This window comes from Pungitius pungitius, unplaced genomic scaffold (assembly GCF_949316345.1).
Source record: "Pungitius pungitius unplaced genomic scaffold, fPunPun2.1 scaffold_36, whole genome shotgun sequence".
Lineage (NCBI taxonomy): Eukaryota > Metazoa > Chordata > Actinopteri > Perciformes > Gasterosteidae > Pungitius > Pungitius pungitius.
The window spans coordinates 389,844-415,065 of record NW_026909856.1 but is presented as its reverse complement, the minus strand read 5'-3'; the positions used below and the strand labels follow the sequence as shown (position 1 = coordinate 415,065).

Genomic DNA, 25,222 nt, shown 5'->3' with positions numbered 1-25,222 from the left:
TTCGGAGAGAGAAGTGAAAAAGCTTACGGCACCTGGGATTCCCAGGCGGTCTTCCATCCAGGTACTAACCAGGCCCTGCTCTGCTTAGCTTCCGAGATCAGACGAGATCGGGCGGAACCAGAGAGGTATGGCCGTAAGCTGCTTTTTATCTTTTTCCTAATCCTTTATAATGCGTCAATGAATTATGACACGCCTGCCGTTGGCATCTTTGTGTGGGTTAAATAAGGGTATGCAAAGAAGGCTGTGACATCCCATGCCGAAAATTGGATGGACTAGAGAAGACCCGCCCAGGAGTCCCAGCCAATCGGTGAATGGCCATTGCAGTCCCCGCCACCTCAAATGGCCTGACGATGGTATGGACGTAAGCCACCTTTCATCTTCTTCCTATTGCATCTCTTCTACAATGTGAAATTTTTTTTACAATTGTGTAGGTGTACAATCTACGGCGCTGGGCGGCTTTCAGAGAGAGAAGTGAAAAAGCTTACGGCACCTGGGATTCCCAGGCGGTCTTCCATCCAGGTACTAACCAGGCCCTGCTCTGCTTAGCTTCCGAGATCAGACGAGATCGGGCGGAACCAGAGAGGTATGGACGTAAGCTGCTTTTCATCTTTTTCCTAATCCTTTAAAACGTGTCAAAGATAATCAGAAGTTTCTTTTTCTAAAATTGAAGCAGTTCTTAGCATTGGCAAGAGAGGTTCCTAAAGCCTGAAGGTAACTTTACTTTTCTTCACTGGCAATTCTAACATGTTGGGTTAGCACCTGTATTTCAACGGCTAAATTACAAACAACAGTATGCCAATCGTAAATGTTGATCAACACTAATTTAGCAATCATGAAACGGAATCATTTTGGATAATATTGTCTAATTTCCTTTCATATCCAACGTTAAAACAGGTGTACAATCTGCGGCGCTCGGCGGCTTTCGGAGAGAGAAGTGAAAAAGCTTACGGCACCTGGGATTCCCAGGCGGTCTTCCATCCAGGTACTAACCAGGCCCTGCTCTGCTTAGCTTCCGAGATCAGACGAGATCGGGCGGAACCAGAGAGGTATGGACGTAAGCTGCTTTTCATCTTTTTCCTAATCCTTTAAAACGTGTCAAAGATAATCAGAAGTTTCTTTTTCTAAAATTGAAGCAGTTCTTAGCATTGGCAAGAGAGGTTCCTAAAGCCTGAAGGTAACTTTACTTTTCTTCACTGGCAATTCTAACATGTTGGGTTAGCACCTGTATTTCAACGGCTAAATTACAAACAACAGTATGCCAATCGTAAATGTTGACCAACACTAATTTAGCAATCATGAAACGGAATCATTTTGGATAATATTGTCTAATTTCCTTTCATATCCAACGTTAAAACAGGTGTACAATCTGCGGCGCTCGGCGGCTTTCGGAGAGAGAAGTGAAAAAGCTTACGGCACCTGAGATTCCCAGGCGGTCTTCCATCCAGGTACTAACCAGGCCCTGCTCTACTTAGCTTCCGAGATCAGACGAGATCGGGCGGAACCAGAGAGGTATGGACGTAAGCTGCTTTTCATCTTTTTCCTAATCCTTTAAAACGTGTCAAAGATAATCAGAAGTTTCTTTTTCTAAAATTGAAGCAGTTCTTAGCATTGGCAAGAGAGGTTCCTAAAGCCTGAAGGTAACTTTACTTTTCTTCACTGGCAATTCTAACATGTTGGGTTAGCACCTGTATTTCAACGGCTAAATTACAAACAACAGTATGCCAATCGTAAATGTTGACCAACACTAATTTAGCAATCATGAAACGGAATCATTTTGGATAATATTGTCTAATTTCCTTTCATATCCAACGTTAAAACAACACTAAACATGCATCTCTTCAACAATGTGATATACTTTTTGTAATTTGTAGGTGTACAATCTGCGGCGCTCTGCAGCTTTCAGAGAGAAGTGAAAAAGCTTACGGCACCTGGGATTCCCAGGCGGTCTTCCATCCAGGTACTAACCAGGCCCTGCTCTGCTTAGCTTCCGAGATCAGACGAGATCGGGCGGAACCAGAGAGGTATGGCCGTAAGCTGCTTTTTATCTTTTTCCTAATCCTTTATAATGCGTCAATGAATTATGACACGCCAGCCGTTGGCATCTTTGTGTGGGTTAAATAAGGGTATGCAAAGAAGGCTGTGACATCCCATGCCGAAAATTGGATGGACTAGAGAAGACCCGCCCAGGAGTCCCAGCCAATCGGTGAATGGCCATTGCAGTCCCCGCCACCTCAAATGGCCTGACGATGGTATGGACGTAAGCCACCTTTCATCTTCTTCCTATTGCATCTCTTCTACAATGTGAAATTTTTTTTACAATTGTGTAGGTGTACAATTTACGGCGCTGGGCGGCTTTCAGAGAGAGAAGTGAAAAAGCTTACGGCACCTGGGATTCCCAGGCGGTCTTCCATCCAGGTACTAACCAGGCCCTGCTCTGCTTAGCTTCCGAGATCAGACGAGATCGGGCGGAACCAGAGAGGTATGGACGTAAGCTGCTTTTCATCTTTTTCCTAATCCTTTAAAACGTGTCAAAGATAATCAGAAGTTTCTTTTTCTAAAATTAAAGCAGTTCTTAGCATTGGCAAGAGAGGTTCCTAAAGCCTGAAGGTAACTTTACTTTTCTTCACTGGCAATTCTAACATGTTGGGTTAGCACCTGTATTTCAACGGCTAAATTACAAACAACAGTATGCCAATCGTAAATGTTGACCAACACTAATTTAGCAATCATGAAACGGAATCATTTTGGATAATATTGTCTAATTTCCTTTCATATCCAACGTTAAAACAGGTGTACAATCTGCGGCGCTCGGCGGCTTTCGGAGAGAGAAGTGAAAAAGCTTACGGCACCTGGGATTCCCAGGCGGTCTTCCATCCAGGTACTAACCAGGCCCTGCTCTGCTTAGCTTCCGAGATCAGACGAGATCGGGCGGAACCAGAGAGGTATGGCCGTAAGCTGCTTTTTATCTTTTTCCTAATCCTTTATAATGCGTCAATGAATTATGACACGCCAGCCGTTGGCATCTTTGTGTGGGTTAAATAAGGGTATGCAAAGAAGGCTGTGACATCCCATGCCGAAAATTGGATGGACTAGAGAAGACCCGCCCAGGAGTCCCAGCCAATCGGTGAATGGCCATTGCAGTCCCCGCCACCTCAAATGGCCTGACGATGGTACGGACGTAAGCCACCTTTCATCTTCTTCCTATTGCATCTCTTCTACAATGTGAAATTTTTTTTACAATTGTGTAGGTGTACAATTTACGGCGCTGGGCGGCTTTCAGAGAGAGAAGTGAAAAAGCTTACGGCACCTGGGATTCCCAGGCGGTCTTCCATCCAGGTACTAACCAGGCCCTGCTCTGCTTAGCTTCCGAGATCAGACGAGATCGGGCGGAACCAGAGAGGTATGGACGTAAGCTGCTTTTCATCTTTTTCCTAATCCTTTAAAACGTGTCAAAGATAATCAGAAGTTTCTTTTTCTAAAATTAAAGCAGTTCTTAGCATTGGCAAGAGAGGTTCCTAAAGCCTGAAGGTAACTTTACTTTTCTTCACTGGCAATTCTAACATGTTGGGTTAGCACCTGTATTTCAACGGCTAAATTACAAACAACAGTATGCCAATCGTAAATGTTGACCAACACTAATTTAGCAATCATGAAACGGAATCATTTTGGATTATATTGTCTAATTTCCTTTCATATCCAACGTTAAAACAGGTGTACAATCTGCGGCGCTCGGCGGCTTTCGGAGAGAGAAGTGAAAAAGCTTACGGCACCTGGGATTCCCAGGCGGTCTTCCATCCAGGTACTAACCAGGCCCTGCTCTGCTTAGCTTCCGAGATCAGACGAGATCGGGCGGAACCAGAGAGGTATGGCCGTAAGCTGCTTTTTATCTTTTTCCTAATCCTTTATAATGCGTCAATGAATTATGACACGCCAGCCGTTGGCATCTTTGTGTGGGTTAAATAAGGGTATGCAAAGAAGGCTGTGACATCCCATGCCGAAAATTGGATGGACTAGAGAAGACCCGCCCAGGAGTCCCAGCCAATCGGTGAATGGCCATTGCAGTCCCCGCCACCTCAAATGGCCTGACGATGGTACGGACGTAAGCCACCTTTCATCTTCTTCCTATTGCATCTCTTCTACAATGTGAATTTTTTTTTACAATTGTGTAGGTGTACAATCTACGGCGCTGGGCGGCTTTCAGAGAGAGAAGTGAAAAAGCTTACGGCACCTGGGATTCCCAGGCGGTCTTCCATCCAGGTACTAACCAGGCCCTGCTCTGCTTAGCTTCCGAGAACAGACGAGATCGGGCGGAACCAGAGAGGTATGGACGTAAGCTGCTTTTCATCTTTTTCCTAATCCTTTAAAACGTGTCAAAGATAATCAGAAGTTTCTTTTTCTAAAATTGAAGCAGTTGTTAGCATTGGCAAGAGAGGTTCCTAAAGCCTGAAGGTAACTTTACTTTTCTTCACTGGCAATTCTAACATGTTGGGTTAGCACCTGTATATCAACGGCTAAATTACAAACAACAGTATGCCAATCGTAAATGTTGACCAACACTAATTTAGCAATCATGAAACGGAATCATTTTGGATAATATTGTCTAATTTCCTTTCATATCCAACGTTAAAACAACACTAAACATGCATCTCTTCAACAATGTGATATACTTTTTGTAATTTGTAGGTGTACAATCTGCGGCGCTCTGCAGCTTTCAGAGAGAAGTGAAAAAGCTTACGGCACCTGGGATTCCCAGGCGGTCTTCCATCCAGGTACTAACCAGGCCCTGCTCTGCTTAGCTTCCGAGATCAGACGAGATCGGGCGGAACCAGAGAGGTATGGCCGTAAGCTGCTTTTTATCTTTTTCCTAATCCTTTATAATGCGTCAATGAATTATGACACGCCAGCCGTTGGCATCTTTGTGTGGGTTAAATAAGGGTATGCAAAGAAGGCTGTGACATCCCATGCCGAAAATTGGATGGACTAGAGAAGACCCGCCCAGGAGTCCCAGCCAATCGGTGAATGGCCATTGCAGTCCCCGCCACCTCAAATGGCCTGACGATGGTATGGACGTAAGCCACCTTTCATCTTCTTCCTATTGCATCTCTTCTACAATGTGAAATTTTTTTTACAATTGTGTAGGTGTACAATTTACGGCGCTGGGCGGCTTTCAGAGAGAGAAGTGAAAAAGCTTACGGCACCTGGGATTCCCAGGCGGTCTTCCATCCAGGTACTAACCAGGCCCTGCTCTGCTTAGCTTCCGAGATCAGACGAGATCGGGCGGAACCAGAGAGGTATGGACGTAAGCTGCTTTTCATCTTTTTCCTAATCCTTTAAAACGTGTCAAAGATAATCAGAAGTTTCTTTTTCTAAAATTAAAGCAGTTCTTAGCATTGGCAAGAGAGGTTCCTAAAGCCTGAAGGTAACTTTACTTTTCTTCACTGGCAATTCTAACATGTTGGGTTAGCACCTGTATTTCAACGGCTAAATTACAAACAACAGTATGCCAATCGTAAATGTTGACCAACACTAATTTAGCAATCATGAAACGGAATCATTTTGGATAATATTGTCTAATTTCCTTTCATATCCAACGTTAAAACAGGTGTACAATCTGCGGCGCTCGGCGGCTTTCGGAGAGAGAAGTGAAAAAGCTTACGGCACCTGGGATTCCCAGGCGGTCTTCCATCCAGGTACTAACCAGGCCCTGCTCTGCTTAGCTTCCGAGATCAGACGAGATCGGGCGGAACCAGAGAGGTATGGCCGTAAGCTGCTTTTTATCTTTTTCCTAATCCTTTATAATGCGTCAATGAATTATGACACGCCAGCCGTTGGCATCTTTGTGTGGGTTAAATAAGGGTATGCAAAGAAGGCTGTGACATCCCATGCCGAAAATTGGATGGACTAGAGAAGACCCGCCCAGGAGTCCCAGCCAATCGGTGAATGGCCATTGCAGTCCCCGCCACCTCAAATGGCCTGACGATGGTACGGACGTAAGCCACCTTTCATCTTCTTCCTATTGCATCTCTTCTACCATGTGAAATTTTTTTTACAATTGTGTAGGTGTACAATTTACGGCGCTGGGCGGCTTTCGGAGAGAGAAGTGAAAAAGCTTACGGCACCTGGGATTCCCAGGCGGTCTTCCATCCAGGTACTAACCAGGCCCTGCTCTGCTTAGCTTCCGAGATCAGACGAGATCGGGCGGAACCAGAGAGGTATGGACGTAAGCTGCTTTTCATCTTTTTCCTAATCCTTTAAAACGTGTCAAAGATAATCAGAAGTTTCTTTTTCTAAAATTGAAGCAGTTGTTAGCATTGGCAAGAGAGGTTCCTAAAGCCTGAAGGTAACTTTACTTTTCTTCACTGGCAATTCTAACATGTTGGGTTAGCACCTGTATTTCAACGGCTAAATTACAAACAACAGTATGCCAATCGTAAATGTTGACCAACACTAATTTAGCAATCATGAAACGGAATCATTTTGGATAATATTGTCTAATTTCCTTTCATATCCAACGTTAAAACAGGTGTACAATCTGCGGCGCTCGGCGGCTTTCGGAGAGAGAAGTGAAAAAGCTTACGGCACCTGGGATTCCCAGGCGGTCTTCCATCCAGGTACTAACCAGGCCCTGCTCTGCTTAGCTTCCGAGATCAGACGAGATCGGGCGGAACCAGAGAGGTATGGACGTAAGCTGCTTTTCATCTTTTTCCTAATCCTTTAAAACGTGTCAAAGATAATCAGAAGTTTCTTTTTCTAAAATTGAAGCAGTTCTTAGCATTGGCAAGAGAGGTTCCTAAAGCCTGAAGGTAACTTTACTTTTCTTCACTGGCAATTCTAACATGTTGGGTTAGCACCTGTATTTCAACGGCTAAATTACAAACAACAGTATGCCAATCGTAAATGTTGACCAACACTAATTTAGCAATCATGAAACGGAATCATTTTGGATAATATTGTCTAATTTCCTTTCATATCCAACGTTAAAACAACACTAAACATGCATCTCTTCAACAATGTGATATACTTTTTGTAATTTGTAGGTGTACAATCTGCGGCGCTCTGCAGCTTTCAGAGAGAAGTGAAAAAGCTTACGGCACCTGGGATTCCCAGGCGGTCTTCCATCCAGGTACTAACCAGGCCCTGCTCTGCTTAGCTTCCGAGATCAGACGAGATCGGGCGGAACCAGAGAGGTATGGCCGTAAGCTGCTTTTTATCTTTTTCCTAATCCTTTATAATGCGTCAATGAATTATGACACGCCAGCCGTTGGCATCTTTGTGTGGGTTAAATAAGGGTATGCAAAGAAGGCTGTGACATCCCATGCCGAAAATTGGATGGACTAGAGAAGACCCGCCCAGGAGTCCCAGCCAATCGGTGAATGGCCATTGCAGTCCCCGCCACCTCAAATGGCCTGACGATGGTATGGACGTAAGCCACCTTTCATCTTCTTCCTATTGCATCTCTTCTACAATGTGAAATTTTTTTTACAATTGTGTAGGTGTACAATTTACGGCGCTGGGCGGCTTTCAGAGAGAGAAGTGAAAAAGCTTACGGCACCTGGGATTCCCAGGCGGTCTTCCATCCAGGTACTAACCAGGCCCTGCTCTGCTTAGCTTCCGAGATCAGACGAGATCGGGCGGAACCAGAGAGGTATGGACGTAAGCTGCTTTTCATCTTTTTCCTAATCCTTTAAAACGTGTCAAAGATAATCAGAAGTTTCTTTTTCTAAAATTAAAGCAGTTCTTAGCATTGGCAAGAGAGGTTCCTAAAGCCTGAAGGTAACTTTACTTTTCTTCACTGGCAATTCTAACATGTTGGGTTAGCACCTGTATTTCAACGGCTAAATTACAAACAACAGTATGCCAATCGTAAATGTTGACCAACACTAATTTAGCAATCATGAAACGGAATCATTTTGGATAATATTGTCTAATTTCCTTTCATATCCAACGTTAAAACAGGTGTACAATCTGCGGCGCTCGGCGGCTTTCGGAGAGAGAAGTGAAAAAGCTTACGGCACCTGGGATTCCCAGGCGGTCTTCCATCCAGGTACTAACCAGGCCCTGCTCTGCTTAGCTTCCGAGATCAGACGAGATCGGGCGGAACCAGAGAGGTATGGCCGTAAGCTGCTTTTTATCTTTTTCCTAATCCTTTATAATGCGTCAATGAATTATGACACGCCAGCCGTTGGCATCTTTGTGTGGGTTAAATAAGGGTATGCAAAGAAGGCTGTGACATCCCATGCCGAAAATTGGATGGACTAGAGAAGACCCGCCCAGGAGTCCCAGCCAATCGGTGAATGGCCATTGCAGTCCCCGCCACCTCAAATGGCCTGACGATGGTACGGACGTAAGCCACCTTTCATCTTCTTCCTATTGCATCTCTTCTACCATGTGAAATTTTTTTTACAATTGTGTAGGTGTACAATTTACGGCGCTGGGCGGCTTTCGGAGAGAGAAGTGAAAAAGCTTACGGCACCTGGGATTCCCAGGCGGTCTTCCATCCAGGTACTAACCAGGCCCTGCTCTGCTTAGCTTCCGAGATCAGACGAGATCGGGCGGAACCAGAGAGGTATGGACGTAAGCTGCTTTTCATCTTTTTCCTAATCCTTTAAAACGTGTCAAAGATAATCAGAAGTTTCTTTTTCTAAAATTGAAGCAGTTGTTAGCATTGGCAAGAGAGGTTCCTAAAGCCTGAAGGTAACTTTACTTTTCTTCACTGGCAATTCTAACATGTTGGGTTAGCACCTGTATTTCAACGGCTAAATTACAAACAACAGTATGCCAATCGTAAATGTTGACCAACACTAATTTAGCAATCATGAAACGGAATCATTTTGGATAATATTGTCTAATTTCCTTTCATATCCAACGTTAAAACAGGTGTACAATCTGCGGCGCTCGGCGGCTTTCGGAGAGAGAAGTGAAAAAGCTTACGGCACCTGGGATTCCCAGGCGGTCTTCCATCCAGGTACTAACCAGGCCCTGCTCTGCTTAGCTTCCGAGATCAGACGAGATCGGGCGGAACCAGAGAGGTATGGACGTAAGCTGCTTTTCATCTTTTTCCTAATCCTTTAAAACGTGTCAAAGATAATCAGAAGTTTCTTTTTCTAAAATTGAAGCAGTTCTTAGCATTGGCAAGAGAGGTTCCTAAAGCCTGAAGGTAACTTTACTTTTCTTCACTGGCAATTCTAACATGTTGGGTTAGCACCTGTATTTCAACGGCTAAATTACAAACAACAGTATGCCAATCGTAAATGTTGACCAACACTAATTTAGCAATCATGAAACGGAATCATTTTGGATAATATTGTCTAATTTCCTTTCATATCCAACGTTAAAACAGGTGTACAATCTGCGGCGCTCGGCGGCTTTCGGAGAGAGAAGTGAAAAAGCTTACGGCACCTGGGATTCCCAGGCGGTCTTCCATCCAGGTACTAACCAGGCCCTGCTCTGCTTAGCTTCCGAGATCAGACGAGATCGGGCGGAACCAGAGAGGTATGGCCGTAAGCTGCTTTTTATCTTTTTCCTAATCCTTTATAATGCGTCAATGAATTATGACACGCCTGCCGTCGGCATCTTTGTGTGGGTTAAATAAGGGTATGCAAAGAAGGCTGTGACATCCCATGCCGAAAATTGGATGGACTAGAGAAGACCCGCCCAGGAGTCCCAGCCAATCGGTGAATGGCCATTGCAGTCCCCGCCACCTCAAATGGCCTGACGATGGTATGGACGTAAGCCACCTTTCATCTTCTTCCTATTGCATCTCTTCTACAATGTGAATTTTTTTTTACAATTGTGTAGGTGTACAATCTACGGCGCTGGGCGGCTTTCAGAGAGAGAAGTGAAAAAGCTTACAGCACCTGGGATTCCCAGGCGGTCTTCCATTCAGGTACTAACCAGGCCCTGCTCTGCTTAGCTTCCGAGATCAGACGAGATCGGGCGGAACCAGAGAGGTATGGACGTAAGCTGCTTTTCATCTTTTTCCTAATCCTTTAAAACGTGTCAAAGATAATCAGAAGTTTCTTTTTCTAAAATTGAAGCAGTTCTTAGCATTGGCAAGAGAGGTTCCTAAAGCCTGAAGGTAACTTTACTTTTCTTCACTGGCAATTCTAACATGTTGGGTTAGCACCTGTATTTCAACGGCTAAATTACAAACAACAGTATGCCAATCGTAAATGTTGATCAACACTAATTTAGCAATCATGAAACGGAATCATTTTGGATAATATTGTCTAATTTCCTTTCATATCCAACGTTAAAACAGGTGTACAATCTGCGGCGCTCGGCGGCTTTCGGAGAGAGAAGTGAAAAAGCTTACGGCACCTGGGATTCCCAGGCGGTCTTCCATCCAGGTACTAACCAGGCCCTGCTCTGCTTAGCTTCCGAGATCAGACGAGATCGGGCGGAACCAGAGAGGTATGGCCGTAAGCTGCTTTTTATCTTTTTCCTAATCCTTTATAATGCGTCAATGAATTATGACACGCCTGCCGTTGGCATCTTTGTGTGGGTTAAATAAGGGTATGCAAAGAAGGCTGTGACATCCCATGCCGAAAATTGGATGGACTAGAGAAGACCCGCCCAGGAGTCCCAGCCAATCGGTGAATGGCCATTGCAGTCCCCGCCACCTCAAATGGCCTGACGATGGTATGGACGTAAGCCACCTTTCATCTTCTTCCTATTGCATCTCTTCTACAATGTGAAATTTTTTTTACAATTGTGTAGGTGTACAATCTACGGCGCTGGGCGGCTTTCAGAGAGAGAAGTGAAAAAGCTTACGGCACCTGGGATTCCCAGGCGGTCTTCCATCCAGGTACTAACCAGGCCCTGCTCTGCTTAGCTTCCGAGATCAGACGAGATCGGGCGGAACCAGAGAGGTATGGACGTAAGCTGCTTTTCATCTTTTTCCTAATCCTTTAAAACGTGTCAAAGATAATCAGAAGTTTCTTTTTCTAAAATTGAAGCAGTTCTTAGCATTGGCAAGAGAGGTTCCTAAAGCCTGAAGGTAACTTTACTTTTCTTCACTGGCAATTCTAACATGTTGGGTTAGCACCTGTATTTCAACGGCTAAATTACAAACAACAGTATGCCAATCGTAAATGTTGATCAACACTAATTTAGCAATCATGAAACGGAATCATTTTGGATAATATTGTCTAATTTCCTTTCATATCCAACGTTAAAACAGGTGTACAATCTGCGGCGCTCGGCGGCTTTCGGAGAGAGAAGTGAAAAAGCTTACGGCACCTGGGATTCCCAGGCGGTCTTCCATCCAGGTACTAACCAGGCCCTGCTCTGCTTAGCTTCCGAGATCAGACGAGATCGGGCGGAACCAGAGAGGTATGGACGTAAGCTGCTTTTCATCTTTTTCCTAATCCTTTAAAACGTGTCAAAGATAATCAGAAGTTTCTTTTTCTAAAATTGAAGCAGTTCTTAGCATTGGCAAGAGAGGTTCCTAAAGCCTGAAGGTAACTTTACTTTTCTTCACTGGCAATTCTAACATGTTGGGTTAGCACCTGTATTTCAACGGCTAAATTACAAACAACAGTATGCCAATCGTAAATGTTGACCAACACTAATTTAGCAATCATGAAACGGAATCATTTTGGATAATATTGTCTAATTTCCTTTCATATCCAACGTTAAAACAGGTGTACAATCTGCGGCGCTCGGCGGCTTTCGGAGAGAGAAGTGAAAAAGCTTACGGCACCTGAGATTCCCAGGCGGTCTTCCATCCAGGTACTAACCAGGCCCTGCTCTACTTAGCTTCCGAGATCAGACGAGATCGGGCGGAACCAGAGAGGTATGGACGTAAGCTGCTTTTCATCTTTTTCCTAATCCTTTAAAACGTGTCAAAGATAATCAGAAGTTTCTTTTTCTAAAATTGAAGCAGTTCTTAGCATTGGCAAGAGAGGTTCCTAAAGCCTGAAGGTAACTTTACTTTTCTTCACTGGCAATTCTAACATGTTGGGTTAGCACCTGTATTTCAACGGCTAAATTACAAACAACAGTATGCCAATCGTAAATGTTGACCAACACTAATTTAGCAATCATGAAACGGAATCATTTTGGATAATATTGTCTAATTTCCTTTCATATCCAACGTTAAAACAACACTAAACATGCATCTCTTCAACAATGTGATATACTTTTTGTAATTTGTAGGTGTACAATCTGCGGCGCTCTGCAGCTTTCAGAGAGAAGTGAAAAAGCTTACGGCACCTGGGATTCCCAGGCGGTCTTCCATCCAGGTACTAACCAGGCCCTGCTCTGCTTAGCTTCCGAGATCAGACGAGATCGGGCGGAACCAGAGAGGTATGGCCGTAAGCTGCTTTTTATCTTTTTCCTAATCCTTTATAATGCGTCAATGAATTATGACACGCCAGCCGTTGGCATCTTTGTGTGGGTTAAATAAGGGTATGCAAAGAAGGCTGTGACATCCCATGCCGAAAATTGGATGGACTAGAGAAGACCCGCCCAGGAGTCCCAGCCAATCGGTGAATGGCCATTGCAGTCCCCGCCACCTCAAATGGCCTGACGATGGTATGGACGTAAGCCACCTTTCATCTTCTTCCTATTGCATCTCTTCTACAATGTGAAATTTTTTTTACAATTGTGTAGGTGTACAATTTACGGCGCTGGGCGGCTTTCAGAGAGAGAAGTGAAAAAGCTTACGGCACCTGGGATTCCCAGGCGGTCTTCCATCCAGGTACTAACCAGGCCCTGCTCTGCTTAGCTTCCGAGATCAGACGAGATCGGGCGGAACCAGAGAGGTATGGACGTAAGCTGCTTTTCATCTTTTTCCTAATCCTTTAAAACGTGTCAAAGATAATCAGAAGTTTCTTTTTCTAAAATTGAAGCAGTTCTTAGCATTGGCAAGAGAGGTTCCTAAAGCCTGAAGGTAACTTTACTTTTCTTCACTGGCAATTCTAACATGTTGGGTTAGCACCTGTATTTCAACGGCTAAATTACAAACAACAGTATGCCAATCGTAAATGTTGATCAACACTAATTTAGCAATCATGAAACGGAATCATTTTGGATAATATTGTCTAATTTCCTTTCATATCCAACGTTAAAACAGGTGTACAATCTGCGGCGCTCGGCGGCTTTCGGAGAGAGAAGTGAAAAAGCTTACGGCACCTGGGATTCCCAGGCGGTCTTCCATCCAGGTACTAACCAGGCCCTGCTCTGCTTAGCTTCCGAGATCAGACGAGATCGGGCGGAACCAGAGAGGTATGGACGTAAGCTGCTTTTCATCTTTTTCCTAATCCTTTAAAACGTGTCAAAGATAATCAGAAGTTTCTTTTTCTAAAATTGAAGCAGTTCTTAGCATTGGCAAGAGAGGTTCCTAAAGCCTGAAGGTAACTTTACTTTTCTTCACTGGCAATTCTAACATGTTGGGTTAGCACCTGTATTTCAACGGCTAAATTACAAACAACAGTATGCCAATCGTAAATGTTGACCAACACTAATTTAGCAATCATGAAACGGAATCATTTTGGATAATATTGTCTAATTTCCTTTCATATCCAACGTTAAAACAGGTGTACAATCTGCGGCGCTCGGCGGCTTTCGGAGAGAGAAGTGAAAAAGCTTACGGCACCTGAGATTCCCAGGCGGTCTTCCATCCAGGTACTAACCAGGCCCTGCTCTACTTAGCTTCCGAGATCAGACGAGATCGGGCGGAACCAGAGAGGTATGGACGTAAGCTGCTTTTCATCTTTTTCCTAATCCTTTAAAACGTGTCAAAGATAATCAGAAGTTTCTTTTTCTAAAATTGAAGCAGTTCTTAGCATTGGCAAGAGAGGTTCCTAAAGCCTGAAGGTAACTTTACTTTTCTTCACTGGCAATTCTAACATGTTGGGTTAGCACCTGTATTTCAACGGCTAAATTACAAACAACAGTATGCCAATCGTAAATGTTGACCAACACTAATTTAGCAATCATGAAACGGAATCATTTTGGATAATATTGTCTAATTTCCTTTCATATCCAACGTTAAAACAACACTAAACATGCATCTCTTCAACAATGTGATATACTTTTTGTAATTTGTAGGTGTACAATCTGCGGCGCTCTGCAGCTTTCAGAGAGAAGTGAAAAAGCTTACGGCACCTGGGATTCCCAGGCGGTCTTCCATCCAGGTACTAACCAGGCCCTGCTCTGCTTAGCTTCCGAGATCAGACGAGATCGGGCGGAACCAGAGAGGTATGGCCGTAAGCTGCTTTTTATCTTTTTCCTAATCCTTTATAATGCGTCAATGAATTATGACACGCCAGCCGTTGGCATCTTTGTGTGGGTTAAATAAGGGTATGCAAAGAAGGCTGTGACATCCCATGCCGAAAATTGGATGGACTAGAGAAGACCCGCCCAGGAGTCCCAGCCAATCGGTGAATGGCCATTGCAGTCCCCGCCACCTCAAATGGCCTGACGATGGTATGGACGTAAGCCACCTTTCATCTTCTTCCTATTGCATCTCTTCTACAATGTGAAATTTTTTTTACAATTGTGTAGGTGTACAATTTACGGCGCTGGGCGGCTTTCAGAGAGAGAAGTGAAAAAGCTTACGGCACCTGGGATTCCCAGGCGGTCTTCCATCCAGGTACTAACCAGGCCCTGCTCTGCTTAGCTTCCGAGATCAGACGAGATCGGGCGGAACCAGAGAGGTATGGACGTAAGCTGCTTTTCATCTTTTTCCTAATCCTTTAAAACGTGTCAAAGATAATCAGAAGTTTCTTTTTCTAAAATTAAAGCAGTTCTTAGCATTGGCAAGAGAGGTTCCTAAAGCCTGAAGGTAACTTTACTTTTCTTCACTGGCAATTCTAACATGTTGGGTTAGCACCTGTATTTCAACGGCTAAATTACAAACAACAGTATGCCAATCGTAAATGTTGACCAACACTAATTTAGCAATCATGAAACGGAATCATTTTGGATAATATTGTCTAATTTCCTTTCATATCCAACGTTAAAACAGGTGTACAATCTGCGGCGCTCGGCGGCTTTCGGAGAGAGAAGTGAAAAAGCTTACGGCACCTGGGATTCCCAGGCGGTCTTCCATCCAGGTACTAACCAGGCCCTGCTCTGCTTAGCTTCCGAGATCAGACGAGATCGGGCGGAACCAGAGAGGTATGGCCGTAAGCTGCTTTTTATCTTTTTCCTAATCCTTTATAATGCGTCAATGAATTATGACACGCCAGCCGTTGGCATCTTTGTGTGGGTTAAATAAGGGTATGCAAAGAAGGCTGTGACATCCCATGCCGAAAATTGGATGGACTAGAGAAGACCCGCCCAGGAGTCCCAGCCAATCGGTGAATGGCCATTGCAGTCCCCGCCACCTCAAATGGCCTGACGATGGTACGGACGTAAGCCACCTTTCATCTTCTTCCTATTGCATCTCTTCTACAATGTGAAATTTTTTTTACAATTGTGTAGGTGTACAATTTACGGCGCTGGGCGGCTTTCAGAGAGAGAAGTGAAAAAGCTTACGGCACCTGGGATTCCCAGGCGGTCTTCCATCCAGGTACTAACCAGGCCCTGCTCTGCTTAGCTTCCGAGATCAGACGAGATCGGGCGGAACCAGAGAGGTATGGACGTAAGCTGCTTTTCATCTTTTTCCTAATCCTTTAAAACGTGTCAAAGATAATCAGAAGTTTCTTTTTCTAAAATTAAAGCAGTTCTTAGCATTGGCAAGAGAGGTTCCTAAAGCCTGAAGGTAACTTTACTTTTCTTCACTGGCAATTCTAACATGTTGGGTTAGCACCTGTATTTCAACGGCTAAATTACAAACAACAGTATGCCAATCGTAAATGTTGACCAACACTAATTTAGCAATCATGAAACGGAATCATTTTGGATTATATTGTCTAATTTCCTTTCATATCCAACGTTAAAACAGGTGTACAATCTGCGGCGCTCGGCGGCTTTCGGAGAGAGAAGTGAAAAAGCTTACGGCACCTGGGATTCCCAGGCGGTCTTCCATCCAGGTACTAACCAGGCCCTGCTCTGCTTAGCTTCCGAGATCAGACGAGATCGGGCGGAACCAGAGAGGTATGGCCGTAAGCTGCTTTTTATCTTTTTCCTAATCCTTTATAATGCGTCAATGAATTATGACACGCCAGCCGTTGGCATCTTTGTGTGGGTTAAATAAGGGTATGCAAAGAAGGCTGTGACATCCCATGCCGAAAATTGGATGGACTAGAGAAGACCCGCCCAGGAGTCCCAGCCAATCGGTGAATGGCCATTGCAGTCCCCGCCACCTCAAATGGCCTGACGATGGTACGGACGTAAGCCACCTTTCATCTTCTTCCTATTGCATCTCTTCTACAATGTGAATTTTTTTTTACAATTGTGTAGGTGTACAATCTACGGCGCTGGGCGGCTTTCAGAGAGAGAAGTGAAAAAGCTTACGGCACCTGGGATTCCCAGGCGGTCTTCCATCCAGGTACTAACCAGGCCCTGCTCTGCTTAGCTTCCGAGAACAGACGAGATCGGGCGGAACCAGAGAGGTATGGACGTAAGCTGCTTTTCATCTTTTTCCTAATCCTTTAAAACGTGTCAAAGATAATCAGAAGTTTCTTTTTCTAAAATTGAAGCAGTTGTTAGCATTGGCAAGAGAGGTTCCTAAAGCCTGAAGGTAACTTTACTTTTCTTCACTGGCAATTCTAACATGTTGGGTTAGCACCTGTATATCAACGGCTAAATTACAAACAACAGTATGCCAATCGTAAATGTTGACCAACACTAATTTAGCAATCATGAAACGGAATCATTTTGGATAATATTGTCTAATTTCCTTTCATATCCAACGTTAAAACAACACTAAACATGCATCTCTTCAACAATGTGATATACTTTTTGTAATTTGTAGGTGTACAATCTGCGGCGCTCTGCAGCTTTCAGAGAGAAGTGAAAAAGCTTACGGCACCTGGGATTCCCAGGCGGTCTTCCATCCAGGTACTAACCAGGCCCTGCTCTGCTTAGCTTCCGAGATCAGACGAGATCGGGCGGAACCAGAGAGGTATGGCCGTAAGCTGCTTTTTATCTTTTTCCTAATCCTTTATAATGCGTCAATGAATTATGACACGCCAGCCGTTGGCATCTTTGTGTGGGTTAAATAAGGGTATGCAAAGAAGGCTGTGACATCCCATGCCGAAAATTGGATGGACTAGAGAAGACCCGCCCAGGAGTCCCAGCCAATCGGTGAATGGCCATTGCAGTCCCCGCCACCTCAAATGGCCTGACGATGGTATGGACGTAAGCCACCTTTCATCTTCTTCCTATTGCATCTCTTCTACAATGTGAAATTTTTTTTACAATTGTGTAGGTGTACAATTTACGGCGCTGGGCGGCTTTCAGAGAGAGAAGTGAAAAAGCTTACGGCACCTGGGATTCCCAGGCGGTCTTCCATCCAGGTACTAACCAGGCCCTGCTCTGCTTAGCTTCCGAGATCAGACGAGATCGGGCGGAACCAGAGAGGTATGGACGTAAGCTGCTTTTCATCTTTTTCCTAATCCTTTAAAACGTGTCAAAGATAATCAGAAGTTTCTTTTTCTAAAATTAAAGCAGTTCTTAGCATTGGCAAGAGAGGTTCCTAAAGCCTGAAGGTAACTTTACTTTTCTTCACTGGCAATTCTAACATGTTGGGTTAGCACCTGTATTTCAACGGCTAAATTACAAACAACAGTATGCCAATCGTAAATGTTGACCAACACTAATTTAGCAATCATGAAACGGAATCATTTTGGATAATATTGTCTAATTTCCTTTCATATCCAACGTTAAAACAGGTGTACAATCTGCGGCGCTCGGCGGCTTTCGGAGAGAGAAGTGAAAAAGCTTACGGCACCTGGGATTCCCAGGCGGTCTTCCATCCAGGTACTAACCAGGCCCTGCTCTGCTTAGCTTCCGAGATCAGACGAGATCGGGCGGAACCAGAGAGGTATGGCCGTAAGCTGCTTTTTATCTTTTTCCTAATCCTTTATAATGCGTCAATGAATTATGACACGCCAGCCGTTGGCATCTTTGTGTGGGTTAAATAAGGGTATGCAAAGAAGGCTGTGACATCCCATGCCGAAAATTGGATGGACTAGAGAAGACCCGCCCAGGAGTCCCAGCCAATCGGTGAATGGCCATTGCAGTCCCCGCCACCTCAAATGGCCTGACGATGGTACGGACGTAAGCCACCTTTCATCTTCTTCCTATTGCATCTCTTATACCATGTGAAATTTTTTTTACAATTGTGTATGTGTACAATTTACGGCGCTGGGCGGCTTTCGGAGAGAGAAGTGAAAAAGCTTACGGCACCTGGGATTCCCAGGCGGTCTTCCATCCAGGTACTAACCAGGCCCTGCTCTGCTTAGCTTCCGAGATCAGACGAGATCGGGCGGAACCAGAGAGGTATGGACGTAAGCTGCTTTTCATCTTTTTCCTAATCCTTTAAAACGTGTCAAAGATAATCAGAAGTTTCTTTTTCTAAAATTGAAGCAGTTGTTAGCATTGGCAAGAGAGGTTCCTAAAGCCTGAAGGTAACTTTACTTTTCTTCACTGGCAATTCTAACATGTTGGGTTAGCACCTGTATTTCAACGGCTAAATTACAAACAACAGTATGCCAATCGTAAATGTTGACCAACACTAATTTAGCAATCATGAAACGGAATCATTTTGGATAATATTGTCTAATTTCCTTTCATATCCAACGTTAAAACAGGTGTACAATCTGCGGCGCTCGGCGGCTTTCGGAGAGAGAAGTGAAAAAGCTTACGGCACCTGGGATTCCCAGGCGGTCTTCCATCCAGGTACTAACCAGGCCCTGCTCTGCTTAGCTTCCGAGAACAGACGAGATCGGGCGGAACCAGAGAGGTATGGACGTAAGCTGCTTTTCATCTTTTTCCTAATCCTTTAAAACGTGTCAAAGATAATCAGAAGTTTCTTTTTCTAAAATTGAAGCAGTTCTTAGCATTGGCAAGAGAGGTTCCTAAAGCCTGAAGGTAACTTTACTTTTCTTCACTGGCAATTCTAACATGTTGGGTTAGCACCTGTATTTCAACGGCTAAATTACAAACAACAGTATGCCAATCGTAAATGTTGACCAACACTAATTTAGCAATCATGAAACGGAATCATTTTGGATAATATTGTCTAATTTCCTTTCATATCCAACGTTAAAACAACACTAAACATGCATCTCTTCAACAATGTGATATACTTTTTGTAATTTGTAGGTGTACAATCTGCGGCGCTCTGCAGCTTTCAGAGAGAAGTGAAAAAGCTTACGGCACCTGGGATTCCCAGGCGGTCTTCCATCCAGGTACTAACCAGGCCCTGCTCTGCTTAGCTTCCGAGATCAGACGAGATCGGGCGGAACCAGAGAGGTATGGCCGTAAGCTGCTTTTTATCTTTTTCCTAATCCTTTATAATGCGTCAATGAATTATGACACGCCAGCCGTTGGCATCTTTGTGTGGGTTAAATAAGGGTATGCAAAGAAGGCTGTGACATCCCATGCCGAAAATTGGATGGACTAGAGAAGACCCGCCCAGGAGTCCCAGCCAATCGGTGAATGGCCATTGCAGTCCCCGCCACCTCAAATGGCCTGACGATGGTATGGACGTAAGCCACCTTTCATCTTCTTCCTATTGCATCTCTTCTACAATGTGAAATTTTTTTTACAATTGTGTAGGTGTACAATTTACGGCGCTGGGCGGCTTTCAGAGAGAGAAGTGAAAAAGCTTACGGCACCTGGGATTCCCAGGCGGTCTTCCATCCAGGTACTAACCAGGCCCTGCTCTGCTTAGCTTCCGAGATCAGACGAGATCGGGCGGAACCAGAGAGGTATGGACGTAAGCTGCTTTTCATCTTTTTCCTAATCCTTTAAAACGTGTCAAAGATAATCAGAAGTTTCTTTTTCTAAAATTAAAGCAGTTCTTAGCATTGGCAAGAGAGGTTCCTAAAGCCTGAAGGTAACTTTACTTTTCTTCACTGGCAATTCTAACATGTTGGGTTAGCACCTGTATTTCAACGGCTAAATTACAAACAACAGTATGCCAATCGTAAATGTTGACCAACACTAATTTAGCAATCATGAAACGGAATCATTTTGGATAATATTGTCTAATTTCCTTTCATATCCAACGTTAAAACAGGTGTACAATCTGCGGCGCTCGGCGGCTTTCGGAGAGAGAAGTGAAAAAGCTTACGGCACCTGGGATTCCCAGGCGGTCTTCCATCCAGGTACTAACCAGGCCCTGCTCTGCTTAGCTTCCGAGATCAGACGAGATCGGGCGGAACCAGAGAGGTATGGCCGTAAGCTGCTTTTTATCTTTTTCCTAATCCTTTATAATGCGTCAATGAATTATGACACGCCAGCCGTTGGCATCTTTGTGTGGGTTAAATAAGGGTATGCAAAGAAGGCTGTGACATCCCATGCCGAAAATTGGATGGACTAGAGAAGACCCGCCCAGGAGTCCCAGCCAATCGGTGAATGGCCATTGCAGTCCCCGCCACCTCAAATGGCCTGACGATGGTACGGACGTAAGCCACCTTTCATCTTCTTCCTATTGCATCTCTTCTACCATGTGAAATTTTTTTTACAATTGTGTAGGTGTACAATTTACGGCGCTGGGCGGCTTTCGGAGAGAGAAGTGAAAAAGCTTACGGCACCTGGGATTCCCAGGCGGTCTTCCATCCAGGTACTAACCAGGCCCTGCTCTGCTTAGCTTCCGAGATCAGACGAGATCGGGCGGAACCAGAGAGGTATGGACGTAAGCTGCTTTTCATCTTTTTCCTAATCCTTTAAAACGTGTCAAAGATAATCAGAAGTTTCTTTTTCTAAAATTGAAGCAGTTGTTAGCATTGGCAAGAGAGGTTCCTAAAGCCTGAAGGTAACTTTACTTTTCTTCACTGGCAATTCTAACATGTTGGGTTAGCACCTGTATTTCAACGGCTAAATTACAAACAACAGTATGCCAATCGTAAATGTTGACCAACACTAATTTAGCAATCATGAAACGGAATCATTTTGGATAATATTGTCTAATTTCCTTTCATATCCAACGTTAAAACAGGTGTACAATCTGCGGCGCTCGGCGGCTTTCGGAGAGAGAAGTGAAAAAGCTTACGGCACCTGGGATTCCCAGGCGGTCTTCCATCCAGGTACTAACCAGGCCCTGCTCTGCTTAGCTTCCGAGATCAGACGAGATCGGGCGGAACCAGAGAGGTATGGACGTAAGCTGCTTTTCATCTTTTTCCTAATCCTTTAAAACGTGTCAAAGATAATCAGAAGTTTCTTTTTCTAAAATTGAAGCAGTTGTTAGCATTGGCAAGAGAGGTTCCTAAAGCCTGAAGGTAACTTTACTTTTCTTCACTGGCAATTCTAACATGTTGGGTTAGCACCTGTATTTCAACGGCTAAATTACAAACAACAGTATGCCAATCGTAAATGTTGACCAACACTAATTTAGCAATCATGAAACGGAATCATTTTGGATAATATTGTCTAATTTCCTTTCATATCCAACGTTAAAACAGGTGTACAATCTGCGGCGCTCGGCGGCTTTCGGAGAGAGAAGTGAAAAAGCTTACGGCACCTGGGATTCCCAGGCGGTCTTCCATCCAGGTACTAACCAGGCCCTGCTCTGCTTAGCTTCCGAGAACAGACGAGATCGGGCGGAACCAGAGAGGTATGGACGTAAGCTGCTTTTCATCTTTTTCCTAATCCTTTAAAACGTGTCAAAGATAATCAGAAGTTTCTTTTTCTAAAATTGAAGCAGTTCTTAGCATTGGCAAGAGAGGTTCCTAAAGCCTGAAGGTAACTTTACTTTTCTTCACTGGCAATTCTAACATGTTGGGTTAGCACCTGTATTTCAACGGCTAAATTACAAACAACAGTATGCCAATCGTAAATGTTGACCAACACTAATTTAGCAATCATGAAACGGAATCATTTTGGATAATATTGTCTAATTTCCTTTCATATCCAACGTTAAAACAACACTAAACATGCATCTCTTCAACAATGTGATATACTTTTTGTAATTTGTAGGTGTACAATCTGCGGCGCTCTGCAGCTTTCAGAGAGAAGTGAAAAAGCTTACGGCACCTGGGATTCCCAGGCGGTCTTCCATCCAGGTACTAACCAGGCCCTGCTCTGCTTAGCTTCCGAGATCAGACGAGATCGGGCGGAACCAGAGAGGTATGGCCGTAAGCTGCTTTTTATCTTTTTCCTAATCCTTTATAATGCGTCAATGAATTATGACACGCCAGCCGTTGGCATCTTTGTGTGGGTTAAATAAGGGTATGCAAAGAAGGCTGTGACATCCCATGCCGAAAATTGGATGGACTAGAGAAGACCCGCCCAGGAGTCCCAGCCAATCGGTGAATGGCCATTGCAGTCCCCGCCACCTCAAATGGCCTGACGATGGTATGGACGTAAGCCACCTTTCATCTTCTTCCTATTGCATCTCTTCTACAATGTGAAATTTTTTTTACAATTGTGTAGGTGTACAATTTACGGCGCTGGGCGGCTTTCAGAGAGAGAAGTGAAAAAGCTTACGGCACCTGGGATTCCCAGGCGGTCTTCCATCCAGGTACTAACCAGGCCCTGCTCTGCTTAGCTTCCGAGATCAGACGAGATCGGGCGGAACCAGAGAGGTATGGACGTAAGCTGCTTTTCATCTTTTTCCTAATCCTTTAAAACGTGTCAAAGATAATCAGAAGTTTCTTTTTCTAAAATTAAAGCAGTTCTTAGCATTGGCAAGAGAGGTTCCTAAAGCCTGAAGGTAACTTTACTTTTCTTCACTGGCAATTCTAACATGTTGGGTTAGCACCTGTATTTCAACGGCTAAATTACAAACAACAGTATGCCAATCGTAAATGTTGACCAACACTAATTTAGCAATCATGAAACGGAATCATTTTGGATAATATTGTCTAATTTCCTTTCATATCCAACGTTAAAACAGGTGTACAATCTGCGGCGCTCGGCGGCTTTCGGAGAGAGAAGTGAAAAAGCTTACGGCACCTGGGATTCCCAGGCGGTCTTCCATCCAGGTACTAACCAGGCCCTGCTCTGCTTAGCTTCCGAGATCAGACGAGATCGGGCGGAACCAGAGAGGTATGGCCGTAAGCTGCTTTTTATCTTTTTCCTAATCCTTTATAATGCGTCAATGAATTATGACACGCCAGCCGTTGGCATCTTTGTGTGGGTTAAATAAGGGTATGCAAAGAAGGCTGTGACATCCCATGCCGAAAATTGGATGGACTAGAGAAGACCCGCCCAGGAGTCCCAGCCAATCGGTGAATGGCCATTGCAGTCCCCGCCACCTCAAATGGCCTGACGATGGTACGGACGTAAGCCACCTTTCATCTTCTTCCTATTGCATCTCTTCTACCATGTGAAATTTTTTTTACAATTGTGTAGGTGTACAATTTACGGCGCTGGGCGGCTTTCGGAGAGAGAAGTGAAAAAGCTTACGGCACCTGGGATTCCCAGGCGCTCTTCCATCCAGGTACTAACCAGGCCCTGCTCTGCTTAGCTTCCGAGATCAGACGAGATCGGGCGGAACCAGAGAGGTATGGACGTAAGCTGCTTTTCATCTTTTTCCTAATCCTTTAAAACGTGTCAAAGATAATCAGAAGTTTCTTTTTCTAAAATTGAAGCAGTTGTTAGCATTGGCAAGAGAGGTTCCTAAAGCCTGAAGGTAACTTTACTTTTCTTCACTGGCAATTCTAACATGTTGGGTTAGCACCTGTATTTCAACGGCTAAATTACAAACAACAGTATGCCAATCGTAAATGTTGACCAACACTAATTTAGCAATCATGAAACGGAATCATTTTGGATAATATTGTCTAATTTCCTTTCATATCCAACGTTAAAACAGGTGTACAATCTGCGGCGCTCGGCGGCTTTCGGAGAGAGAAGTGAAAAAGCTTACGGCACCTGGGATTCCCAGGCGGTCTTCCATCCAGGTACTAACCAGGCCCTGCTCTGCTTAGCTTCCGAGATCAGACGAGATCGGGCGGAACCAGAGAGGTATGGACGTAAGCTGCTTTTCATCTTTTTCCTAATCCTTTAAAACGTGTCAAAGATAATCAGAAGTTTCTTTTTCTAAAATTGAAGCAGTTCTTAGCATTGGCAAGAGAGGTTCCTAAAGCCTGAAGGTAACTTTACTTTTCTTCACTGGCAATTCTAACATGTTGGGTTAGCACCTGTATTTCAACGGCTAAATTACAAACAACAGTATGCCAATCGTAAATGTTGACCAACACTAATTTAGCAATCATGAAACGGAATCATTTTGGATAATATTGTCTAATTTCCTTTCATATCCAACGTTAAAACAACACTAAACATGCATCTCTTCAACAATGTGATATACTTTTTGTAATTTGTAGGTGTACAATCTGCGGCGCTCTGCAGCTTTCAGAGAGAAGTGAAAAAGCTTACGGCACCTGGGATTCCCAGGCGGTCTTCCATCCAGGTACTAACCAGGCCCTGCTCTGCTTAGCTTCCGAGATCAGACGAGATCGGGCGGAACCAGAGAGGTATGGCCGTAAGCTGCTTTTTATCTTTTTCCTAATCCTTTATAATGCGTCAATGAATTATGACACGCCAGCCGTTGGCATCTTTGTGTGGGTTAAATAAGGGTATGCAAAGAAGGCTGTGACATCCCATGCCGAAAATTGGATGGACTAGAGAAGACCCGCCCAGGAGTCCCAGCCAATCGGTGAATGGCCATTGCAGTCCCCGCCACCTCAAATGGCCTGACGATGGTATGGACGTAAGCCACCTTTCATCTTCTTCCTATTGCATCTCTTCTACAATGTGAAATTTTTTTTACAATTGTGTAGGTGTACAATTTACGGCGCTGGGCGGCTTTCAGAGAGAGAAGTGAAAAAGCTTACGGCACCTGGGATTCCCAGGCGGTCTTCCATCCAGGTACTAACCAGGCCCTGCTCTGCTTAGCTTCCGAGATCAGACGAGATCGGGCGGAACCAGAGAGGTATGGACGTAAGCTGCTTTTCATCTTTTTCCTAATCCTTTAAAACGTGTCAAAGATAATCAGAAGTTTCTTTTTCTAAAATTAAAGCAGTTCTTAGCATTGGCAAGAGAGGTTCCTAAAGCCTGAAGGTAACTTTACTTTTCTTCACTGGCAATTCTAACATGTTGGGTTAGCACCTGTATTTCAACGGCTAAATTACAAACAACAGTATGCCAATCGTAA

At 44.3% G+C, this 25,222-nt stretch overlaps 54 non-coding genes across 54 annotated transcripts; all 54 read right to left on the bottom strand.

Annotated features, from left to right (window-relative positions):
• Positions 1-20: 20 nt before the first annotated feature.
• LOC134116049 (5S ribosomal RNA) lies at positions 21-139 on the bottom strand. The gene has a single exon (XR_009948399.1). It is a non-coding gene; the product is annotated as a 5S ribosomal RNA (ribosomal RNA).
• Positions 140-478: 339 nt separating this feature from the next.
• LOC134115479 (5S ribosomal RNA) lies at positions 479-597 on the bottom strand. The gene has a single exon (XR_009947842.1). It is a non-coding gene; the product is annotated as a 5S ribosomal RNA (ribosomal RNA).
• Positions 598-941: 344 nt separating this feature from the next.
• LOC134115478 (5S ribosomal RNA) lies at positions 942-1,060 on the bottom strand. The gene has a single exon (XR_009947841.1). It is a non-coding gene; the product is annotated as a 5S ribosomal RNA (ribosomal RNA).
• A 344-nt stretch (positions 1,061-1,404) lies between these two features.
• LOC134115721 (5S ribosomal RNA) lies at positions 1,405-1,523 on the bottom strand. Its single transcript, XR_009948084.1, has one exon. It is a non-coding gene; the product is annotated as a 5S ribosomal RNA (ribosomal RNA).
• A 393-nt stretch (positions 1,524-1,916) lies between these two features.
• On the bottom strand, positions 1,917-2,035 carry LOC134116048 (5S ribosomal RNA). The gene has a single exon (XR_009948398.1). It is a non-coding gene; the product is annotated as a 5S ribosomal RNA (ribosomal RNA).
• Positions 2,036-2,374: 339 nt separating this feature from the next.
• On the bottom strand, positions 2,375-2,493 carry LOC134115477 (5S ribosomal RNA). The gene has a single exon (XR_009947840.1). It is a non-coding gene; the product is annotated as a 5S ribosomal RNA (ribosomal RNA).
• Positions 2,494-2,837: 344 nt separating this feature from the next.
• On the bottom strand, positions 2,838-2,956 carry LOC134116047 (5S ribosomal RNA). The gene has a single exon (XR_009948397.1). It is a non-coding gene; the product is annotated as a 5S ribosomal RNA (ribosomal RNA).
• Positions 2,957-3,295: 339 nt separating this feature from the next.
• Positions 3,296-3,414, bottom strand: LOC134115476 (5S ribosomal RNA). The gene has a single exon (XR_009947839.1). It is a non-coding gene; the product is annotated as a 5S ribosomal RNA (ribosomal RNA).
• Positions 3,415-3,758: 344 nt separating this feature from the next.
• Positions 3,759-3,877, bottom strand: LOC134116046 (5S ribosomal RNA). Its single transcript, XR_009948396.1, has one exon. It is a non-coding gene; the product is annotated as a 5S ribosomal RNA (ribosomal RNA).
• A 339-nt stretch (positions 3,878-4,216) lies between these two features.
• On the bottom strand, positions 4,217-4,335 carry LOC134115704 (5S ribosomal RNA). The gene has a single exon (XR_009948067.1). It is a non-coding gene; the product is annotated as a 5S ribosomal RNA (ribosomal RNA).
• A 393-nt stretch (positions 4,336-4,728) lies between these two features.
• Positions 4,729-4,847, bottom strand: LOC134116045 (5S ribosomal RNA). Its single transcript, XR_009948395.1, has one exon. It is a non-coding gene; the product is annotated as a 5S ribosomal RNA (ribosomal RNA).
• A 339-nt stretch (positions 4,848-5,186) lies between these two features.
• Positions 5,187-5,305, bottom strand: LOC134115475 (5S ribosomal RNA). The gene has a single exon (XR_009947838.1). It is a non-coding gene; the product is annotated as a 5S ribosomal RNA (ribosomal RNA).
• Positions 5,306-5,649: 344 nt separating this feature from the next.
• On the bottom strand, positions 5,650-5,768 carry LOC134116044 (5S ribosomal RNA). Its single transcript, XR_009948394.1, has one exon. It is a non-coding gene; the product is annotated as a 5S ribosomal RNA (ribosomal RNA).
• Positions 5,769-6,107: 339 nt separating this feature from the next.
• On the bottom strand, positions 6,108-6,226 carry LOC134115473 (5S ribosomal RNA). Its single transcript, XR_009947836.1, has one exon. It is a non-coding gene; the product is annotated as a 5S ribosomal RNA (ribosomal RNA).
• A 344-nt stretch (positions 6,227-6,570) lies between these two features.
• On the bottom strand, positions 6,571-6,689 carry LOC134115472 (5S ribosomal RNA). The gene has a single exon (XR_009947835.1). It is a non-coding gene; the product is annotated as a 5S ribosomal RNA (ribosomal RNA).
• Positions 6,690-7,082: 393 nt separating this feature from the next.
• LOC134116043 (5S ribosomal RNA) lies at positions 7,083-7,201 on the bottom strand. Its single transcript, XR_009948393.1, has one exon. It is a non-coding gene; the product is annotated as a 5S ribosomal RNA (ribosomal RNA).
• A 339-nt stretch (positions 7,202-7,540) lies between these two features.
• Positions 7,541-7,659, bottom strand: LOC134115471 (5S ribosomal RNA). The gene has a single exon (XR_009947834.1). It is a non-coding gene; the product is annotated as a 5S ribosomal RNA (ribosomal RNA).
• Positions 7,660-8,003: 344 nt separating this feature from the next.
• Positions 8,004-8,122, bottom strand: LOC134116042 (5S ribosomal RNA). Its single transcript, XR_009948392.1, has one exon. It is a non-coding gene; the product is annotated as a 5S ribosomal RNA (ribosomal RNA).
• A 339-nt stretch (positions 8,123-8,461) lies between these two features.
• Positions 8,462-8,580, bottom strand: LOC134115470 (5S ribosomal RNA). Its single transcript, XR_009947833.1, has one exon. It is a non-coding gene; the product is annotated as a 5S ribosomal RNA (ribosomal RNA).
• A 344-nt stretch (positions 8,581-8,924) lies between these two features.
• LOC134115469 (5S ribosomal RNA) lies at positions 8,925-9,043 on the bottom strand. The gene has a single exon (XR_009947832.1). It is a non-coding gene; the product is annotated as a 5S ribosomal RNA (ribosomal RNA).
• Positions 9,044-9,387: 344 nt separating this feature from the next.
• LOC134116041 (5S ribosomal RNA) lies at positions 9,388-9,506 on the bottom strand. The gene has a single exon (XR_009948391.1). It is a non-coding gene; the product is annotated as a 5S ribosomal RNA (ribosomal RNA).
• A 339-nt stretch (positions 9,507-9,845) lies between these two features.
• LOC134115545 (5S ribosomal RNA) lies at positions 9,846-9,964 on the bottom strand. Its single transcript, XR_009947908.1, has one exon. It is a non-coding gene; the product is annotated as a 5S ribosomal RNA (ribosomal RNA).
• Positions 9,965-10,308: 344 nt separating this feature from the next.
• Positions 10,309-10,427, bottom strand: LOC134116040 (5S ribosomal RNA). The gene has a single exon (XR_009948390.1). It is a non-coding gene; the product is annotated as a 5S ribosomal RNA (ribosomal RNA).
• A 339-nt stretch (positions 10,428-10,766) lies between these two features.
• LOC134115468 (5S ribosomal RNA) lies at positions 10,767-10,885 on the bottom strand. Its single transcript, XR_009947831.1, has one exon. It is a non-coding gene; the product is annotated as a 5S ribosomal RNA (ribosomal RNA).
• A 344-nt stretch (positions 10,886-11,229) lies between these two features.
• On the bottom strand, positions 11,230-11,348 carry LOC134115467 (5S ribosomal RNA). The gene has a single exon (XR_009947830.1). It is a non-coding gene; the product is annotated as a 5S ribosomal RNA (ribosomal RNA).
• A 344-nt stretch (positions 11,349-11,692) lies between these two features.
• On the bottom strand, positions 11,693-11,811 carry LOC134115719 (5S ribosomal RNA). The gene has a single exon (XR_009948082.1). It is a non-coding gene; the product is annotated as a 5S ribosomal RNA (ribosomal RNA).
• A 393-nt stretch (positions 11,812-12,204) lies between these two features.
• Positions 12,205-12,323, bottom strand: LOC134116038 (5S ribosomal RNA). The gene has a single exon (XR_009948388.1). It is a non-coding gene; the product is annotated as a 5S ribosomal RNA (ribosomal RNA).
• Positions 12,324-12,662: 339 nt separating this feature from the next.
• Positions 12,663-12,781, bottom strand: LOC134115466 (5S ribosomal RNA). The gene has a single exon (XR_009947829.1). It is a non-coding gene; the product is annotated as a 5S ribosomal RNA (ribosomal RNA).
• A 344-nt stretch (positions 12,782-13,125) lies between these two features.
• Positions 13,126-13,244, bottom strand: LOC134115465 (5S ribosomal RNA). Its single transcript, XR_009947828.1, has one exon. It is a non-coding gene; the product is annotated as a 5S ribosomal RNA (ribosomal RNA).
• Positions 13,245-13,588: 344 nt separating this feature from the next.
• Positions 13,589-13,707, bottom strand: LOC134115718 (5S ribosomal RNA). Its single transcript, XR_009948081.1, has one exon. It is a non-coding gene; the product is annotated as a 5S ribosomal RNA (ribosomal RNA).
• Positions 13,708-14,100: 393 nt separating this feature from the next.
• LOC134116037 (5S ribosomal RNA) lies at positions 14,101-14,219 on the bottom strand. The gene has a single exon (XR_009948387.1). It is a non-coding gene; the product is annotated as a 5S ribosomal RNA (ribosomal RNA).
• Positions 14,220-14,558: 339 nt separating this feature from the next.
• On the bottom strand, positions 14,559-14,677 carry LOC134115464 (5S ribosomal RNA). The gene has a single exon (XR_009947827.1). It is a non-coding gene; the product is annotated as a 5S ribosomal RNA (ribosomal RNA).
• Positions 14,678-15,021: 344 nt separating this feature from the next.
• LOC134116036 (5S ribosomal RNA) lies at positions 15,022-15,140 on the bottom strand. Its single transcript, XR_009948386.1, has one exon. It is a non-coding gene; the product is annotated as a 5S ribosomal RNA (ribosomal RNA).
• Positions 15,141-15,479: 339 nt separating this feature from the next.
• On the bottom strand, positions 15,480-15,598 carry LOC134115462 (5S ribosomal RNA). The gene has a single exon (XR_009947825.1). It is a non-coding gene; the product is annotated as a 5S ribosomal RNA (ribosomal RNA).
• A 344-nt stretch (positions 15,599-15,942) lies between these two features.
• On the bottom strand, positions 15,943-16,061 carry LOC134116035 (5S ribosomal RNA). The gene has a single exon (XR_009948385.1). It is a non-coding gene; the product is annotated as a 5S ribosomal RNA (ribosomal RNA).
• A 339-nt stretch (positions 16,062-16,400) lies between these two features.
• Positions 16,401-16,519, bottom strand: LOC134115702 (5S ribosomal RNA). Its single transcript, XR_009948065.1, has one exon. It is a non-coding gene; the product is annotated as a 5S ribosomal RNA (ribosomal RNA).
• A 393-nt stretch (positions 16,520-16,912) lies between these two features.
• LOC134116034 (5S ribosomal RNA) lies at positions 16,913-17,031 on the bottom strand. Its single transcript, XR_009948384.1, has one exon. It is a non-coding gene; the product is annotated as a 5S ribosomal RNA (ribosomal RNA).
• A 339-nt stretch (positions 17,032-17,370) lies between these two features.
• Positions 17,371-17,489, bottom strand: LOC134115461 (5S ribosomal RNA). The gene has a single exon (XR_009947824.1). It is a non-coding gene; the product is annotated as a 5S ribosomal RNA (ribosomal RNA).
• Positions 17,490-17,833: 344 nt separating this feature from the next.
• Positions 17,834-17,952, bottom strand: LOC134116033 (5S ribosomal RNA). Its single transcript, XR_009948383.1, has one exon. It is a non-coding gene; the product is annotated as a 5S ribosomal RNA (ribosomal RNA).
• Positions 17,953-18,291: 339 nt separating this feature from the next.
• Positions 18,292-18,410, bottom strand: LOC134115460 (5S ribosomal RNA). The gene has a single exon (XR_009947823.1). It is a non-coding gene; the product is annotated as a 5S ribosomal RNA (ribosomal RNA).
• Positions 18,411-18,754: 344 nt separating this feature from the next.
• Positions 18,755-18,873, bottom strand: LOC134115701 (5S ribosomal RNA). The gene has a single exon (XR_009948064.1). It is a non-coding gene; the product is annotated as a 5S ribosomal RNA (ribosomal RNA).
• Positions 18,874-19,266: 393 nt separating this feature from the next.
• LOC134116032 (5S ribosomal RNA) lies at positions 19,267-19,385 on the bottom strand. The gene has a single exon (XR_009948382.1). It is a non-coding gene; the product is annotated as a 5S ribosomal RNA (ribosomal RNA).
• A 339-nt stretch (positions 19,386-19,724) lies between these two features.
• On the bottom strand, positions 19,725-19,843 carry LOC134115459 (5S ribosomal RNA). The gene has a single exon (XR_009947822.1). It is a non-coding gene; the product is annotated as a 5S ribosomal RNA (ribosomal RNA).
• A 344-nt stretch (positions 19,844-20,187) lies between these two features.
• On the bottom strand, positions 20,188-20,306 carry LOC134116031 (5S ribosomal RNA). Its single transcript, XR_009948381.1, has one exon. It is a non-coding gene; the product is annotated as a 5S ribosomal RNA (ribosomal RNA).
• Positions 20,307-20,645: 339 nt separating this feature from the next.
• LOC134115458 (5S ribosomal RNA) lies at positions 20,646-20,764 on the bottom strand. Its single transcript, XR_009947821.1, has one exon. It is a non-coding gene; the product is annotated as a 5S ribosomal RNA (ribosomal RNA).
• A 344-nt stretch (positions 20,765-21,108) lies between these two features.
• Positions 21,109-21,227, bottom strand: LOC134115457 (5S ribosomal RNA). The gene has a single exon (XR_009947820.1). It is a non-coding gene; the product is annotated as a 5S ribosomal RNA (ribosomal RNA).
• Positions 21,228-21,571: 344 nt separating this feature from the next.
• Positions 21,572-21,690, bottom strand: LOC134115700 (5S ribosomal RNA). The gene has a single exon (XR_009948063.1). It is a non-coding gene; the product is annotated as a 5S ribosomal RNA (ribosomal RNA).
• Positions 21,691-22,083: 393 nt separating this feature from the next.
• On the bottom strand, positions 22,084-22,202 carry LOC134116030 (5S ribosomal RNA). Its single transcript, XR_009948380.1, has one exon. It is a non-coding gene; the product is annotated as a 5S ribosomal RNA (ribosomal RNA).
• Positions 22,203-22,541: 339 nt separating this feature from the next.
• On the bottom strand, positions 22,542-22,660 carry LOC134115456 (5S ribosomal RNA). The gene has a single exon (XR_009947819.1). It is a non-coding gene; the product is annotated as a 5S ribosomal RNA (ribosomal RNA).
• Positions 22,661-23,004: 344 nt separating this feature from the next.
• On the bottom strand, positions 23,005-23,123 carry LOC134116029 (5S ribosomal RNA). Its single transcript, XR_009948379.1, has one exon. It is a non-coding gene; the product is annotated as a 5S ribosomal RNA (ribosomal RNA).
• Positions 23,124-23,462: 339 nt separating this feature from the next.
• Positions 23,463-23,581, bottom strand: LOC134115726 (5S ribosomal RNA). The gene has a single exon (XR_009948089.1). It is a non-coding gene; the product is annotated as a 5S ribosomal RNA (ribosomal RNA).
• A 344-nt stretch (positions 23,582-23,925) lies between these two features.
• On the bottom strand, positions 23,926-24,044 carry LOC134115455 (5S ribosomal RNA). Its single transcript, XR_009947818.1, has one exon. It is a non-coding gene; the product is annotated as a 5S ribosomal RNA (ribosomal RNA).
• A 393-nt stretch (positions 24,045-24,437) lies between these two features.
• On the bottom strand, positions 24,438-24,556 carry LOC134116027 (5S ribosomal RNA). Its single transcript, XR_009948377.1, has one exon. It is a non-coding gene; the product is annotated as a 5S ribosomal RNA (ribosomal RNA).
• Positions 24,557-24,895: 339 nt separating this feature from the next.
• On the bottom strand, positions 24,896-25,014 carry LOC134115454 (5S ribosomal RNA). Its single transcript, XR_009947817.1, has one exon. It is a non-coding gene; the product is annotated as a 5S ribosomal RNA (ribosomal RNA).
• Between the last annotated feature and the right edge of the window lie 208 nt (positions 25,015-25,222).